Source organism: Mercenaria mercenaria, chromosome 15, assembly GCF_021730395.1.
Source record: "Mercenaria mercenaria strain notata chromosome 15, MADL_Memer_1, whole genome shotgun sequence".
Lineage (NCBI taxonomy): Eukaryota > Metazoa > Mollusca > Bivalvia > Venerida > Veneridae > Mercenaria > Mercenaria mercenaria.
In genome coordinates, this window is record NC_069375.1 from 6,162,838 (window position 1) to 6,181,985 (window position 19,148).

At 35.1% G+C, this 19,148-nt stretch overlaps 2 long non-coding RNA genes across 3 annotated transcripts; both read right to left on the minus strand.

The window, feature by feature from the left end:
- LOC123523806 (uncharacterized) lies at window positions 1-8,682 on the minus strand. The gene is made up of 5 exons (XR_008367322.1): window positions 8,516-8,682; window positions 6,794-6,952; window positions 3,548-6,516; window positions 2,210-2,330; window positions 1-103 (listed from the first exon to the last, which is right to left on the minus strand). It is a non-coding gene; the product is annotated as an uncharacterized LOC123523806 (long non-coding RNA).
- Window positions 8,683-13,126: 4,444 nt separating this feature from the next.
- Window positions 13,127-18,785, minus strand: LOC128548892 (uncharacterized). Of its 2 annotated transcripts, XR_008367324.1 has the most exons (4): window positions 18,746-18,785; window positions 18,532-18,567; window positions 16,546-17,512; window positions 13,127-13,378 (listed from the first exon to the last, which is right to left on the minus strand). It is a non-coding gene; the product is annotated as an uncharacterized LOC128548892 (long non-coding RNA). The 2 variants fall into 2 exon arrangements; XR_008367323.1 differs by lacking the exon at window positions 18,746-18,785 and having other exon boundaries at window positions 18,532-18,738.
- Between the last annotated feature and the right edge of the window lie 363 nt (window positions 18,786-19,148).

A 19,148-nucleotide genomic window follows, 5' to 3' on the forward strand; every position in this document is an offset into this window, starting at 1 on the left:
GTGCTTTTCAATGTATTTCCATTTAGAACTTTATAATAAATTTTCAAAAATCACAGCTTGGCTTTCAGTTCTGTAATCACCATGGCCAATCTTTGATGGATACCTGAAAATTAAAAAAAAGAAATCTGTCAAGATACACATATTCATAAGAGGTGTTTGAAGAACGTGTATGCCCCCATGGTGGGTTGTTCCTCTGATCAGTATGACGACCTACTAATCCCCAAAGCATTTGGGATCATCTACTTCTTAAGCCTAATCATACCATGAATGGTAACTGTAAGAGCAATTGAGTACAACAGCTAGTGTGACGGACGAATTAAGAAGGCCCAAGACCTTGGCCATATGACAGTGAATATATTTATGACACACTGAATCATGAATAATAATATTTCTGATCAGTATAACAGCATAAAACAGGTCATGTGCCCTCATTTGAACAAATTTGAAAGATGACCTTACAATGATGCTATAGACCAATTTTAATGAAAACTAGAGTTGTTACAGAGTGTCGAATTATACCCCCACAATATGTCCTTGTCACGAACTAAGCCAATGTCGACGTGAACATGCTTGACCTTTGAGCTACTGACCTCAAAATCAGAGAGGTAATTTGTTGGCCATGACCAACCTCCCTATGAAGTTTCATGATCCTCGGCCCAAGCGTTCTAAAGTTATGTCCGGAAAAGGTCTAAATTGTTCTGGCTCACTCTGACCTTTGAAAACTCAAAACCAATACAATCATCTGCTGGTCATGACCAACCTCCCTATAAAGTTTCGTGATCCTAGTCCCAAGCATTCTAAGTTATTGTCCGAAAACCGTTTAAATGTTCTATGTCACTGTTACCTTGACCTGTGACTACTCACCCCCAATTTGTAGGGGTCATCTGCTGGTCATAACTAACCTACCTCCCTATCAATTTTTAATTAACCTAGATGCAAGTGTTCTCAAGTTATCATCCGGAAACCGTTTAACTGTGTGAGTTATTGTGACTTTGACCTTTGACTTACTAGCCTCAAAGTCAAACTTGACCTGTATTTTATCATGTTACACCTGTGTACAAAGATTTATGATCCTAGACCCAAGCGGGTCATCCGGAAACCGTTTTACTGTTCCGAGTCACTGTGACCTTGACGTTTGACCTACTGACCTCCAACTTGTACCTGACCTGTATTTCATGATGTTACACCTGTGTACCAAAATTTATGATCCTAGGCCAAAGCATTCTCAAGTTATCATACGGAAACCATTTAAATGTTCCGAGTCACTGTGACCTTGACCTTTGACCTACAGACATCACAGTCGAATTTAATCTGCATTTTATGATGTTACACCTGTGTACCAAAATTAATGATCCTAGGCACAAGCGTTCTCAAGTTATCATCCGGAAACCGCTTAACTGTTCAGGGTCAATGTGACCTTGACCTTTAACCTACTGACCCCAATTTCGAACTTGACATGTATTTTCTAATGTTACACTTGTGTACCAAAAATTATTAAAATCGGTCAAGCCTTTCATGAGTTATCATCCGGAAACCATGACCCAGTTTCAAACTTTACCTAGAAATCATCAAGACAAACATTCTGACTAAGTTTCATAAAGAATGAGTCACAACTGTGGCCTCTAAAGTGTTCACAAGCATTTCCTTTGATTTTTCCGGGTGACCTAGTTTTTGACCCCACATGACCCAGATTCAAACTTGACCTAGAAATCATCAAGACAAACATTCTAGCCAAGTTTCATAAAGATTGAGTCACAACTGTGACCTCTAGTGTGTTTACAAGCTTTCCTTTGATTCGACCAAGTGACCTTGTTTTTGACCCAACATGACCCAGATTAAAACTTTAAGTAAGTACAATTTGGCATATTTGTGTATTTTTTGGACCTTTTGTCATTATGATGTGGGAGATGACGTGGAACAACTGCAATGTATTTCAAGTTTTAATCAATTAATAATTACTAGAATGTAAAGTGCACTGAAAATTTAACCTGAAATTTTTAATACAAAAGGGGAATAATTCATGAAATATTGATGCCAGAGTTTTGTCCCTTGTGTCATATGATGTGGTTTTAAGTTTGAAGCAAATCCACCTTGTGCTAGCAGGTGTAGACATGGATGCTGATGCCGGGGCAAGTAGGACAGCTCTCCATATATTTCATAGAGTCAAGCTAAAAAAGCTTCAAATGAATTCAGTTTAGCAAGTACTTACTTGACTTGTATTTAGAAACCCAGTAGATAACAGGGCAGCATTAACAAGGTGTCTTGGGCTGTTGCTCACTCAGAACTGTCTACAGAGGGATGTCTTGTACAGATGTCAACTCATATAATACCTGAAACATATATACATGTTTTTCCATCAAATAATGTAAAGAACCACCCTCAACTACTTCAACTGACTGACCAAAATTGTTCCAACCCTCATTTTATTTTCTCTAGATGAAAACAAATGCCCTATTGTCTTCTTTCAGTCTTAATCACTGTGTTACTTTAGTGCAATTTCTGAAAGAAGTTTAGTAGAATGTAAGCATTGTTTAAGTAATAGAAAGAGCATTGAAACTCAAGGGTAAACGATTTGTACGAGGGGGCGTAGCCCCCGAGTATAAATCGTTTACCCGAGAGTTTTAATGTTCTTTCTGTTTTGTATCATAGCCTTCCATATATGGTAGTTGTAGTCGTTCCTCATTGCCATATACAGCAGTTCAGTGAGTACTTGAAATCCTTGCATTACAAATGTGTAAAGCCCAGGTAAAATAAACCAATGCGAGAGCAGAAAATCAATAAAATACACTTCGCTGTCTACTGTTCCAGACACGCTGGCATACCTTCCTATCCAACAGTGCGGTAACTAGCGTGCGGGTATTAAATACCTGCACACTTTTAGTTACCGCACCCTGAAGTCAGTGTATACGATTTACCTGCACCAAATTTGTTAAGAAAAAACACCGAGCTATGATACAATAATTTTTACATGTAAGTACAAATTGCTCTGTCTGCAATTCTAGTTTAAACACTGTATTGTGAAGAAAAAATATATGGAAAAAAAATGAGGATCTACCCATATCTTACTTTGGTATGGGCAAAACAATAATTTCAACCTACAGTGATATAGAATATGTACATGCCACACTGTTAGATTCTATAGAATGCCATAATGATTGGCTGTAAAAACTAATAGCGTTTATGGGGATATGGGGATGGGTTCTTCTTATTCCTTTATGAAGGTCAACAAGCAATTTACCAATTGTAGTTTTACTATTTTAATATTAGTATTTCCATAGTATTTAGTATAACACATCCTGAAAATACATAATATGAACAATACTTACTATAAATACTTACAATCATGTAAGACACAAAGTTGTTACACAAAATACCGTACAGTTCATATTAACATATCTCTTAATCAAATAATAACATTCAGGCTCAAACATATACAAGTGTGTGTAGTGGCATATTACGGCTAAATACATATACTTCAGGAAGTGTGTAAACTAAAATGTACATTGTTATGCAATTAAGTACAGGTTACAAAACAAATTATGCATACCAGGTTGTGGACCTAAATGCACATATAAATGTCACAGCAGTATCTCAGCCACAGCATAACACCACAACACACACACTCTGTGATCTGGTTAGTGGTCTGAAAATGATTAAATGGTTTATAGTGCAAATAGAGAATGAGACAGTGATATAAGAAAGACTGTCATTTATGAAACAAAATATTAACAAACTGTCTAAACAGAATGAGCCAATAGCATAAAAGATAAAATCATTACTAAGCACTTCATGAGACCATTGAATTCATAATTACAAACTGTAATGAGTGAAATAAAAACCTGTATTTAATCCAATATGATTTCAACTGTTTTAAAATAAAAAGCTCAATACATGTATTCAGGGATATAAATTAGCAGGGGCCCAGTAGCCCACGGCCCCTAGATTTTTGGCTGGGCCCCTAAATTGTTGGAGAAAATGCCCATATACCTAATGTTAAACATTTGTTTTTGACAGTCTGGGTCCCTAAATAAAAATAGCTAGTTTATATCCCTAGTATTCAGTTACATGACTATACTGACAATGACCAGGTATCTTATGAAAGCTTAATTCAATGAAATTAAAGCATTTCAGAGGAAAAACTTTGACCTAGGGTCAATGCACATGAATGCACACAAAACACAATAAAACTAACAAAGGGAGATAACTCTGATTTTAAAATATTACTATCCAAACCCTTAAAATCAGGGCTTTTACATATACATCCATGTTTATGTGTATTTAACTATTCTAAAGCTGAAAATATTATCATCGTATGGGAAGTTATTTATGAGAAACCAGCTTACATGCATTCATCTTTAAATAATAAAATTTTCTAAATTCAAAAGGGCACAATTTCGACAAAACTGAAGCTAGAGTTACACAACTTGCCCTGTGAGGTTATCTTATGACAGCAAAGTAATTTATGAAGGCCTAGTAGTTTTTGAGACACAGGCAAAACTGTTACCAAAATCTCTAGTTTAAACAAGAGGGCCATGAAGGCCCTTTATCGCTCACCTGACCTATTGACCATCAAGATTAACATTCTGACCAAGTTTCATTAAGATATGGTATAAATGCGGCCGCTAAAGTGTAAACTAGCTTTTCTTTTAATTTGACCTAGTGACCTATCTTATGACCCAACATGACCCAGATTCAAACTGGACCTTGAAATCATCAAGATTACCATTCTGACCAAGTTTCATGAAGATACAGTCATAAATGTGGCCTCTACAGTGTTAACAAGCTTTTACTTCAATTTGCCCTAGTGACCTAGTTTTTAACCCACCTGACCCAGATTTGAATCTGACCTATAGATCATCAAGATTAACATTACTGAGGGTTACATTCTGACCAAGTTTCATTAAGATTGGACCAAAAATGTATCTTCTAGAGTGTTAACAAGCTTTTCCTTTGATTTGACCTGGTGACCTAGTTTTTAACCCCAGATGACCCAATAGCAAGCTTGTCCAAGATTTTATTGAGGGTAACATTCTGACCAAGTTTCATTAAGATTGGACCAAAATTGTGACCTCTAGAGTGTTAACAAGCTTTACCTTTAATCTGACCTGGTGACCTAGTTTTTGACCCCAGATGACCCAATATCAAACTCTTCCAAGATTTCATTGAGGGTAACACTCTGACCAAGTTTCATTAAGATTGGCTCAAATTTGTGACCTCTAGAGTGTTAACAGTCAAATTGTTGACGACGACAACGACGACGGACACAGGGTGATCACAAAAGCTCACCTTTGAGCACTTTGTGCTCAGGTGAGCTAAAAAGAGGCACAATTCTGACAAAATAAAAGCTAGAGAGCTCTATGTGACATGTCTGTGAGATCAGCTAATGATGAAGAAGACATGTGTGACTGACCTTTGAAAGCATTTCAGCTAAAATCTAATTTAGTTCATTAAGCTATATAAGTATATTTTCAGTTCAATGTGGTGTGTTCAATGTTACTGCTTACTTGTTAACATCAAAACATAAGGAACTTAAAGGTACCAAACTATTTTTTTTAAGTATGACTTTCGAGCTTTTGGTGGTGACAGAAGACCCCAGGTATTATTTCAGGCAAGAGCAGGTACTTGTTTTAACAACCACCACTATGTTAACTAGCTGGATGACTTTCCTGCATGAAAGAATGCTATACCTCTAGCGTGGGTTTCAAATGCACAGCAATAAAGGGCAACTGATACCGCATCAGTTGTGAAAAGTCAAAATATTTTCAAGCAAATAAAAGATGTACTCTATATGGACAAACAGTACTGTGTGCTATCTCGTATGACATATTATATGATGAGTTCTGAGAAGTAAAAGTGAATATGTATAGCATGTATAAGTCTTAAACATGCCCAAAAGGTCTTAGGAAAGACACAATAACTTACTTTGTTTCACAATTTAAAACTCTGTACTTGCAGACCTCTATAAACCTGTGTTGACTGCAGAGTTTCATACCAGAAAAAGTAAAGCTAATGTTCAAACTTATCCTGGTTTAAATAAAACTAGTTATGACAAAATGTAATATCAGTAATTATGGTCTGTCAACTGTTTTTTTTTTTCAGAAACAAACAATAAAATATGCTTTAATATGAAGAATTATTAAATTATTTATAATGTGCAATACATTTATTACTATCACTCTAAGATAAGAAGGAATATATATATTTGCTACTATAATTCAGACAAAGACATATATCTTTAGAATGAAGGAATTTTATGATTACTTCATTTTGAAAATTTTATAAACTTTATTTGACATTTTCCCTGGTTCTATATAATATATTATATCAAGAGGAAGGAAAATATATATGAATTCAAGAGGAAGGAAAAAATAACTCAATGGCTTTTTTGTCACATACCACCAAGAATACCTGACTAAAATCGAACTGGGAAACAAGATGTCTGCTTTACGTCATGCTGCTATCTGCAGTTGACCGAGATTCCAGGACTTCAACTCAATGTTCAACATTGTCAACCATCTGTTACAAAAATAATGTCAATGTTTATTTATAATACAATATTATGAAAACAGAAAGAGTTGGTTTAATGTGACACACTACCTTTGAAGGGTTATAATGAATTTGGTTATAATTTGGCAGCCAATTTTTTTTTTATTATGAACATAAAAAATATCAATTTCTTGCTATTTCCTATTTTCTATAATTGTTATCTCAGTAATAACTCATATATTTGTCATAGGTTTAAATATCTGCTTCACAGTTTAAAAGGTATTATGAATTCCATTCCTTTTATTACCTCCCTTTATAACTTTGACAGTTGACTTGCAAAATCTCAGTTTGTGCGTAAGCCCATGTATGCAGCACTCTGTCCCAAACGCTTGCCTTTAGCAGTGTTTTTTTCCAGGTCTGGTTACTGCACTGAGCAGTATTGTTGTCTGTAATATCTTCTGGCATTCTGCAACATTAATTAAGTTTTAAAGACATTATAATAAACTGTGATACCAAGCTTGTGTGATAAGAATGTTTCATTTGTAACTTGCATTGCATGACATAATTATGTAATATCACAAATATGTCAAATCAAGATTTCAAGCCAGATAGGCATCGGGTTACCTGCAGTGCCGTAGCCACACTGAGGTAAACCGAGGCAGTTGCCTGGGTTAAAATTTGAGGAGCCAGAAAAAAGTAAAAAGTAGGCATATCACACTGACGAAAAATTCAGTTATAAAAGTTAAAGTGTAATATCATTAGGAATATGTCAGAATATCATTTGCCTCAGGACATCATTGAGGCAAGGTGAGGCAGAAATACTAGCAGTCATATTGATAGCCTTGGCGCCCCCTCCCATACCTCAAATCTTAGAAAAATAAAACACCAGAGGCCACCGTTTCATACCTGTATCTTCAAAAATTTCTAGGGGGGCCCCTGACCCCAAAAACACGGACAGAGCCCCCTTCCGTGCCTACCCCATATCGGACTATAAACTCAGGGCCGTAGGGCCAGGGGGGCCGTTCCCCCCACCAATAATTTGACCGATTATGGTAATTATCTTAGCAAATTTTTGACAGCGAGTCAATTTTAGCTGTGATCTGCAGTTTTATAATTAAAAATACAAAAAAAAAAAAACAAAAAAAAAACTAAACCTGCCTGAGAAAAGCGTTTCATTGTCGGTCCCAAGCCCGAGAAAAAGGTAAGGGGTTTTATACTATACTCATACTCATACTATACTGTATTCATTTAATCTTGGTGTGTTATAGGTCTGCTGATTTTCAAAATGTGTGCCCCCACCCCCCAATTTGAAAATGCTTCCTACGGGCCTGAAACTAACAAACTACTAGTAAACTGATATATAGCATGTTGTTGTATGTCTTTACCGACTGATTTATGATTTTATTGCAATGATTGTTTCCGAACATATATGTCTACGATAAATCCCTAATTATCCCTGTTATCTATATAATTTTTTTCGTAAAATATGAAAGTAACTGTTATAAATAAAGCTAAAAGAACGATTTTTACTGTGATATAACACATTCTGACAGTGCTCCAGAATGCCCCCGCAAAAAATTTCCGGGGTAGGCCATGCTCCCTAGATTGCCTCGGTTAAAATTTGTGTCTGGCTACGGCACTGACCTGATGGCTATCATGCAGGCTAGGTGGCGTTCAGTTAATTTATTGGAAGGCAAGACAATTCCTTGACTTTATTATCCAGTAAACATATTTACAGACAGGTCATATTAGTTGCAATACTGTCAAACATACCCTTCGATTGTAGGCATTTGTTCGTATCGAATATATATCATTGATGCCTATTTAATTTATTTTTATATTAAAACTTGTAAATCAAGTCTCGTGCACATAAAGTTTCTTTTATTATATAGATGATAAAAAACACAGATACGAAGTAAATAGGGTACGAGTCGACCCAATGCAAATAACCGTTGATGATGAGTGTGTGCAATATCGATACTAATAAAATTATACCAAAATAACCGAATATTTCTACAATAATTATTACCAGCATCATGCTGAGCATGTCAACACAGGAAGCGACGATAAACAGAATTTTTGTGCTCAATATTTCCTTTTTAACACTCGCTTCCGCTTTGTGTCGCACTGACCCAAAGCGCGTGCTGTATGATCGATGACGTAGTTCATCCACTGTTGTGCAACTTGTACACGGATAATCAAGTTTTACTGCAGATTGTTAATTTCGACAGAAAAGTTTCGTCGTGGTTGCTCACACGGATGCCGCCATTTTATTTACGATATCGTAAATATTTACGAGACCCCTGATCCTCTCGTAACTTTACGAGGATTTTATGTAGAAACTTACGATATCGTAGCTACGATAATTTTCATAAGACGCCTGTCAGACTTACGAGAACGTTGCGAGAGACTTACGAGAAAGATACGAAAAATATTCTCGTAAGTATCTTGATAAGACGGGCCCCAGATCCACAAATTTATCAATCTTGCAAAAACATAGATGCAAGACAGATACCATGGATAAATTTCTTCAAAACACATAAAGTAAAGATAATGAAATAGCCTCAGAATGATTGACTTAAAGATGGTTATTTTCTTTTATACAAAAACGTGATTGTAGTGAAATCTTATTCATGTCTAAAAATATTTATTCACGTGTACCATATAACCTGTCGTTTCTTCTTTGAAATGCTTTATATACATAAGTTCCTAGTTTTCTTATATATATGGTATTCTCTAGCGTTAACAACTCAACAAATTTGAACCTATTTGGATGTTTCCAATACCTTTTATGTATGTAAAGTTTTCTTAAATCAGAGTACATTGAACATTCAAGTATGAAATGATATTCATCTTCTAGCTTATTACATATTACACATTTTCTATCATTCACTGGGATTCTTATTGGTCTTGCTCATCGACCTGCTTCTATTTGTAACCTATGAGATGACACTCTTAATCTTACAAAAGATTGACAAAGTTTATTAACCATGAAATAATCTAAATAATCTTGAAATTTAAAATTTGCAATAGTTCTATAAAATAATGCTCGAGTCGATTCTTGTAACCTTTCATGCCAATTCTGTACAAAATTATCTTTTAGTCTTTGCTTAACTATTTCTAAAAAGTTATCAGCATTACCTACGGTCTGTTGCAGCCAAACTTCGTAAAAGCCAAGAGAACATAAAAGTCCTTTTAACTGAGAACACCAGTTCTGTCTTCCTGGGTTAGTTTCAAAATCATTTTTCAATACCTGATAAATTCTACTTATATACTTGTTCTCTTTACTACCTAAGATTTTTATCCAGTATTTAATAACATTAAATAAGTGTCTACAGTGAAAGGATATTCTACCTAGTTCTCCATATATAAAATCATTCTGTGTTGTTTTTTTCACACCTAAGACTTTTTTACAATATTGCATATGTACACGTTCCATGGATTGACTAGAACTAAAACCCATAACTTCACTTCCATAATTCAGTATTGGGGCAATTAAAATATCAAATAAATCCATCTTATGTCTAGGTTTAATATACGTTAATTTATATAGGTAGGCCTATTTCTCTAAACTAAAATTTGCTTTCTGCGCTTGTCCTGCTAACGTTGTTTGCGCAGTGCTAAAAGAGCCTCCACATGTAAAAACAATACCTAGATATGTAAATTTCGTAACAATTTCAATTAAGTTTCCGTTATAATAAAACGCCAGATCCCTGGCCAATCTACCGCCTCTTTTGAATATCATCACTTTAGTTTTGGATACATTTACTTTTAATTTCCAAGTATTACAATAATCATTTAACAAATGTATACATTGTTGCAATTCTTCAGCAGAGTTGGCGAAAATGGCAATGTCATCGGCGTACAAAAGCAGAAAAAGTTTAAACATATGAATATCAAGACCCTCAATACACTATGTATAATGTTTCTTCCAGATCATTCAGCAGCATAGAAAAAAGAAAGGGAAATAAGCACTCCCCTGTCTGACACCGAGTGAACATGTAAACTCTTCGCTCAAGTTGTTCAAGTATTTTACCTTTGATTTCACACAATCATACATCGATTGAATTATATTTAAAATGTTTCCACGTAATCCTAATCTAATAAGTTTGTACCAGAGATTTTCTCTAACAACATAATCAAATGCTTTACTATAATCTACAAATAGACAGAAAAGTTGCTTCCCTTGATTTAAAAAATTGGAAATTAAACCATTTAATACAAACACATTATCTATAGTACCCATGTTTGATCTAAAGCCAGCTTGAGCCTCAACATATACATTATAGGACTCAGCCCAGTTTTTCAATCTAGTATTTATGACACCTGTAAATAATTTACCTAGACTACTCAATAGTGTAATTCCTCTGTAGTTTTCAACATTATTAATATTTCCCTTTCATATGAAAAGGGAATGACGTAACCTTCTGACCATCTGTCAGGGAAGTATCCTATTTCAAAAATTTTGTTAAACAGAATATACAATAACGGTACAAAAAGTCCTTTCCTGCAATGAAAATTCATTAAGTAATAAATCCGGACCTGCAGAACGATTGTGTTTTAATTGGTTTATTGCTATTCTAATTTCATTTTCAGATATAATAGTGTTCAACTCTTCAAACATAACTTTAAATTCATTTTCCCTATATCTATTGTTAAATTCTAATACATCTTCGTCAGGTACAAAAAAATCTATCTTCTGGGTTATTCACTGCTCTAAAATATTGCTCAAACGTTGATAGAGGAATACTTGTTGGTTTAACGCCAGCAGCTTCTTTTAACATTTTCCAGTATCTACGTGCATTTTTAAACTTACAGTTTTCAAGTTGGGAAGTTTTCTGCTTATCGTATTCATATCTACATTTTCTCAATAAACTCTTATATTCTGATGTAGCTTTTACCATATTTAACTCTATTTTCATCACATGATTATTACGATTTTCTATTTAAACAATCGAAAAAAATACATTTCTTTTCTCATAACACTCATCATTATACCAGGGATTTTCATTTTTACAAATATTTCACCAGTTGTATTAATACCTGACTTGATAGACTTCTTAAAAAATGGTGACGCCACACTATCTATTGTATCTTCGAAACTTTTCAAACATTCATTAATACTATCACTATCTGTGCACAATGAAATGTTGTTTCCTATACTATTAAAATTTTCCGTAATATCATCACATTTCAGGCGGTCTACAAACTCTGAGCATAAGTAATTTTCCATATATATTTAGTGTTGACAAAATTTGCTTCATCATTACTTGCAGTTGTTTGATTAACTGTATCAAATGCCAGCGAAAATTCAATCAGACAATGGTCAGACAATATGTAGTTGGTTTCATTGCAAGTGTGGTTACATAATACAAGCGGGCACAAAGTAATAGACAAACTAATCTAGTACATTGGCGAGAATGAGACCACACGCAATAGTCTTGAGAAAAACTGACACGTTACAAAAACGTCCTCTACTTATTTAATCATTGAAATGCTCCTTGTACCGTTTAAAATTTAACCTTTGGAGAAGACTGTATTGTCGGTCAATCAGTCTGTCGGTCAGTAGACTGCTTAAACTTCATCGGATGAATTTCTGTGGTCAGTAAAACATCATTTCCGTTGTGAGATTTTGTAAAATCTGGAATAAAAATTTTCGATTGTTTTCGGATCCCAGAATTTAATACTACAAAAATATTTTATTGACGTCCTTTTATAAAATATCTAACTTATTCTGAAATTTTCTGCTTTACCACTGATGGCCTCTACAGCCATGTATTATCTGATTCTAGATTATGCAAAAAGCTAACATTTATGAACAAGCCATTTGCGGATTTGCTGAAACAAGCATTTGATAGAATATGAACATTACCGGTTATGGTATGCCCCCTTCCCCGTCAGTCAGTCCGTTAGTCACACAAAGTGAGTCCCTGAGGTTATACTGGAAGTACAAGGTATTTTTTCATGAAACATGGTACAAGGTTTAATAGCTATACAAAGAGTACACACGTCCTACTTTATTGCTATTGCAACAAATCCAGAAAATGTAACCCCCTAAACCCTGTGATAACTTATATAGTACGAGATTTTATTTCATGAAATTTGGTAAATAAGTAGACAATAGTGTTGGGAATGGGCTCGTCATTTCATTATTTCATTTTCTTCCTTTCGTCTGTCATTTTGTGATTCTGTTAGTCATGAATGATGGATTCTAACATAACTTGAATAGTACAGTTAGTATGTTTTTACAAAACAAAGCAATATGCAGACCGTACAGATCATTTTATTGTGTCTCCTCGTCCTCTATCGTTCTCTAATATGTTCCTCTGTCCATCTGTCAGTTACTGAAGATAGATTGTTTGTTAACTTTCAGTCTGCAAAGAATTTTCTATTGAAAACTGACTTAAGAGATGATATGTAATTTTGAGAAATACAGGTTTTCCAAATAAGTTCAGTATGAAAATTAAGCCCCATATGGTTGCAAGTATGACCATAGCCCTTTCAAGAAGAGGAGATTTTATTGTACGACAGTAATATCGTCTACATTAGTGGAGTTTATCGTGGCGACTTTGGTAAAGGATTTCCGTAATTCAACTCGGTAACTGTATCCAAAATGCTTATAAAACAACTTGAACAACACTAACCCCTTGGATATTTCTTTATTAGCGAAATATTTCAAATACAGGCACTAAGTGTGTAATGTCTTCATTTCACAGGTTTGTACAAGGTGTCATCTGATGGATGCAGTGGAGTGTTACAGTTGTCTTTAATACAGCAAAATGTGCACTGAAAGTCGAGTCGCTCCTCGTCATTATCGCTCAGTTTTCGGCATTTGTCGTTGTCCGAGGATCCTAGGAACCATTCACGGTAACAAGTGTCAAAATTACCACAACTGCGAAAGGAAGCGAAACCTCTTTAAGCCTAATTATAGACGTTATCATACCACATAATGAAAGAAAAAACATATTCCATAACTTAAAATGTACATCAAATGTACAAACATACAAATGTTAAGAATTCGTGTTCCTTATATTGTGCCACTAAATAATAGGGGCCTCCGTGGTCGAGTGGTTAAGATCGCTGACTTCAAATCACTTGTCTCTCATCGATGTAGGGATCGAGCTTCACTCAGGGCGTTGAATTCTCCATGTGAGAAAGATATCCAGCTGGCTAACGGAAGGTCGGTGGTTCTACCAGGTGTCCGCTCGTGATGAAATAATGCACAGAGGGGCACCAGGGATCTTCCTACACAATTAAAGCTGGACATTTCCTATTTGATCTATAATTGTGTCGGTGCGACATTAAACCCAACAAAATAAAAGTAAATAATATGCTTTATAGTACTTTAAGCTGACAAACGAAGTTGAATGTCGACAAAACCTCATTAACCCTTACCCCGCTAAATTTGTATAATGAACATGTCCATCTTTCAATTTGGACGGTACCATTAACTATTAAAAGGGTTTCTTATCAAAAACAAATACTGATTGAAAGACGAACAGTTTAGGTCATGATCAGATGCACGGTAGTACAAGCTGATCATGATCTACATTGACCGCAAATGCAGAATTAATTGTGTAAAGCATGACAAGAGTTAATTTCAAAACTATTCTTTCTAGATAAACAAATGCATGCTATTTCAATAAAATTTAACTATCATGTAAAACATTAATAATAAAAAGAGATAATACATAATTGAGTCTATTTGGACAGCCGTTTCCTAAACTTATTGCATGCATTTCCACTACCATCCATGAACAGGCACAATCAAACCGAGCTTGCAACATTTTCGTTTTTGTCGTGTTGCGCGACCTGTAAAGTTTCCACTTTTCTCTATTTTATTTTGGCACATACGACTAGATTTCAAGGAAAACATTCCTCCCTTCAAACCAAGATGCTACGCAATAAACATTTTGATATTCCTGACACAAATAAATCAACGAAACCTTTTCGAAAGTTTAAACCCAGTCGACGGTCATACCATCTTGATCTCGTAATTTTTATAATTCAAAAGTTTTTTTGCTAGATAAATTTGACTGGATGTTAAACAATTTCAACCGGAATCAGTATTCGGAGTTTAATAAATGGGGAGATAAATATAGAATAGTAGGTTACTATCATTTTATACACCCGCAAAACGAAGTTTAGGGGCGTGGGGGAGAGGGAGGGTGGGGCGGTATATAGGAGTGAGCTTGGTGGTCGGTCGGTCTGTCTGTCCCTTTGTCGGTCGGTCCGTTGGTTTTCGTGGTTTCCGGATGATAACTCTTGAAAGGCTTGGCCGATTTAAATGACTTTTTGGTATACATTTGTAACATCAGACAATACAGGTCAAGTTCGAACTTGAAGTCAGTAGATCAAAGGTCAAGGTCATAGTGACCCTCAACAGTTAAACGGTTTCCGGATGATAACTCATGAAAGGCTTGACTGATATAAATAATTTTTAGTACACATGTGAAAAAGCTTAAAATACAGGTCAAGCTCGACTTTGAGGTCTGCAAGTAAAAGGTCAAGGTCACAGTGACACGGAACAGTTAAATGGTTTTCGGATGGTAACTTGAAAACACTTGGGCCTAGGCTCATAAATTTTAGTACACAGGTGTAATATCATAAAATACAGTTCGACTTTGAGGTCAAAGGTCAAGGTCGCAGTGACTCGGAACAGTTCAACGGTTTTAGGATGATAGCTTGAGAACACTTGAGTCTAGGATTATAGATTTTTTACACAAGTGTAACATGATTAAATGCAGGTTCAACTTTGAAACTAGTAGGTCAAAGGTCAAGGTCACAATAACACAAAACAGTTAATAGGTTTCTGGATGATAACTTGAGAATGCTTGGGCCTAGGATCATGAAAATTGATAGGGAGGTTGGTTATGACCAGTAGATGACCCCTAATGATTTTGAGGTCAATAGAGGAAAGGCCAAAGTCACAGTTACCCGGAACATTCTAACTCTTTTCGGACAATAACTTCAGAACGCTTGGGAGTAGGATCAAGAAACTTAATAGGGAGGTTTGTCATGACCAGCAGATGATCTGTATTGGTTTTGAGTTCCAAAGGTGTGACCCGGAACATTTAAACATTTTTTGGCCAATAACTTGAGAACGCTTAGGCCGAGAATCTTGAAACTTCATAAGGAAGTTGATCATGATCATCACATGACCTCTATTGATTTTGAAGTCAGTAGGTCAGAGGTCAAGTAAGTTCAGCTTTGACATTGGCTTAGTTCTGTGACAAGGCCATATTTTGGGGGTGTGGTTCGTCACTCCTGTGACAACTCTAGTTTAATTCAAGTTTACTGATCGAGTTGGAGAAAGGTTTATACACCCCAAGGCTTCTGAAGGGTAGGGGGATAAACTTTTCGGAGCTGAGTTGGATAAACTTAAGTTAAGAAAGACAGTAAAATTATATTTCCTTAAAAAGTGTTTTTCTACAATAAACTAGATGTTTACTCAGTAAATTTCTACGACCTTGCCTCCCCCAGTTAGACCCGAATCCTTGCAATAATATTAGGTTATTTAACATTTATCTAAATCCAAATATATCTATTTTTTACAGTGCGATGTTAACTAACCTTTTCATTCTTAATCTAATTTTATTTTAGCTTAGATTAAAAATGATTCACTGAATATTGCATTGCTGAGCATAATGAAACTCTGTACATAGAGCTTACTTCACCCGATTTACATTCGGAACGTTTCATAAATTATTTATCCAATCGGTAGGCCAGTTGCATCGTTTTGAAATATAGAAGAAGGTTCAAGTTACATTGAAGTTACCAGCTAGGTTCAAATTACAGTTTTGCTGATTCAGACAGGAATAAACATATAAGATGTTACATATGTTGTATGGAAACATGCAAGATATTGATGTTTCTTTATTCTAAAATTGATTTTTCTTATGGCTGAGCACCCATTTAGAAAACCTGTACACCAAATTAGAAAGTTCCTTTAATGCAGTAACATCAGCTTCTTGCTATAAACATATTTTACTTCTTTTTCCAGGTAGTAAAAAGTTTGTAACAGATCGTAAAAAACATAAATAAGCGATCGAATCTTACGCTCTGTCTACTGATTTTGTCCCATCTTTGTGGTTTGTTATTGTATTAATGCAGTAATTGTTTGGTGGAGGACATGGGGTAGGGGCATACATGTTTTCACAGAGAAACTTTGGACCAACAACACAGCACATGAAGCTGAAATAAACAATTTTTGAATAATTGAATACTGAATTATTTATAACTGAAATAGCAGTTAATCAGATTGGAGAATGTGCAATTGTGTGGAATACTTCAATGCCTTTTTAGATCGCCAAGAAATTTTACAAATTGATTGCGTCAGTGCTAACTAAAACAACGTCAAGTTTCGCTCAGCGTAGCAATGCAATCCACTGGCTCATGTACAACATCTACTGATCTGAAGCTCGACTGGAAATAAATTGATCCGTCTATTCAAGGTGGAGTTTTTCGTCGACTACCAAGGCTAAACTAGAAAGTTTTACATCAAAACATAAACAACCATACTCCAATCGATTGAAGTTATATTCTGTTTTTCGTTTATTCTAAACCAGTGCTAGACCTAAGAATGTGTGTTATAACATTTCCAAATCTCATCGATTCCTCACATCATCGGGCTCGGGTACCAGCAAGTCATTTTGCATTCTGCAGATGATAATACGAAAAAAATGCATATTCCTACACTAATGATTACTTTAATAAAAAGCATTCGAATGTTTTCAGTTACAAAACAAAATATTTACAAACACCTAATTCTACAAAATGGCGTGTACGCAAATCTTACTTGTAGTTGGTGGTAATGTTTTTGGTGGAGGGCTGGTTGATGCAGCAAATGTTGATAAAGCTAGGAATCTTTTACAGGGCGCTCTTGCTTTCGTTGTTGTTACACTAACTGTTCTTGTTGGCGTTTGAGTTCTTAGTTTTGTTGCCAAGTTTGTAGTTACTGATGCTGTTGTTACTGGTGTTGATGCCGAATTAGTCGCTTCCGATGTTGTAACATCCATTACTTGAACTGTAAATATTATCATAATTTAATTGACACGATTTAAACGGAAAAAGAAACATAACTCGACACCACAAGCAATGAAACATGACAGGGACTTTTGTGTTCGTCTTTGAAACATCATGGTGTCTTTTCTGTTAACGGAAGGTTACGACCAACCGTTCACATGTTGCATGCAACTCCATAACGGTATCATTTAAAGGCATATAACTTTGACACTTATTTTTTCTTTAAATGTTAATTACCAACCTTACTGGGTAAAGTCCCATAACTCTGAAATGTGTTTTGGCCAAATTTTGTCCCGTTTTGGACAAAATTCTTGTTAAAGTTTTACATGCAAGTTACTATCTCCAAAACTAATGCAGATACTGAATTGAAACTTCAAATGTGTCTTCGGGGTTATGATACTAAGTAATGGTACCAAGTCCTATAACTCTGACAAGCATTTTGATCAAATTGTATCCCCTTTTTGACTCAGAAAGTCACCTTACTGGTTTAAGTCCGATAACTCTGACATGTGTTTTTGCCCTTTTTATAAAACTAGATGTAATATTCCTGCTTCTGGCACAAAAATTCGAGCATTGGCTGTCTTACGGATATCTCTTTTTATAACTCAAGGGCATTTTGCAAAGGTTTATTACTTCCGTATGCACATAGTATGAAAAGTCTGAAGTGCGAAGTCGGTAGTCAGAAATCAGAAATCAGAAGTCGGAAGTCAGAAGTTGACAGTCGCAAGTCAGAAGTTGGAAGTCGGAACTCGGAAGTCAGAAGTCAGCAGTCGCCACCGGCCTTTCGTAGTTTTTGGTCAGACTACTCATTTGCAATTGTAAGAGTTTGATAAAGTTTCCTATTAAGGCTGAAAACTAAAGAAAAGAACACGTTATCATAAAGCAGAGATCATTAATGGTTATTTCATTGTGATGTTTTATATTAGAATGTGTTTTATAGCCATTGTGGAAGTCTTTAATTCGGCAAACACATCAACACGGTGAACTTTCTACACTGATAAAAAGAAGACGACGACTTACCTATCAAGACTAAAATTTGAAGAAACTTCATGGTGACTGAAATGTAATTGTTTTAACATCTATGAACGCAAAATAAATATAAATAGTTTAACTGACATTTAAAATAATGTGAAATTTAATTCTGAGTGTAATATAATTTATTTAATCTAGGCAGGTATTCAATTTTGAAAAATAAATTTACATTTAAGATATTAAAAGCGAGTAGAAAACTTACCTTTGTTGTAAACCGCACATGATAGGTCAAAAGATTGCAAACTTTTATCTTATCACATACATGATAATATTGTCCTAAAAACTGTGAAACACCGCACATTTGAAATTGACCAAATGTTAACAAACACCAATTAGTCGTAGGCCCATTCTCAAAAACGCATCTAAATATTGGCTCAAAAATCAAAACAAAACGTCAGAAAATGAAAATAACAAGCAAATTCGATGTATTAGTATCACTCTCCGAAAGGGTTTGTACACATAGTGAGGAATTGCAAAAAAAAAATGTATAGCCGGCAAAAAGTTAAGGATATTACTAAGAAGCAAATGTTTGCGTTAGTCAAAATCAGTTTAGCGAAAAAAAAAACTGTTTTAAGTGTACAAAAGAAATGCATGTTATGTTGATC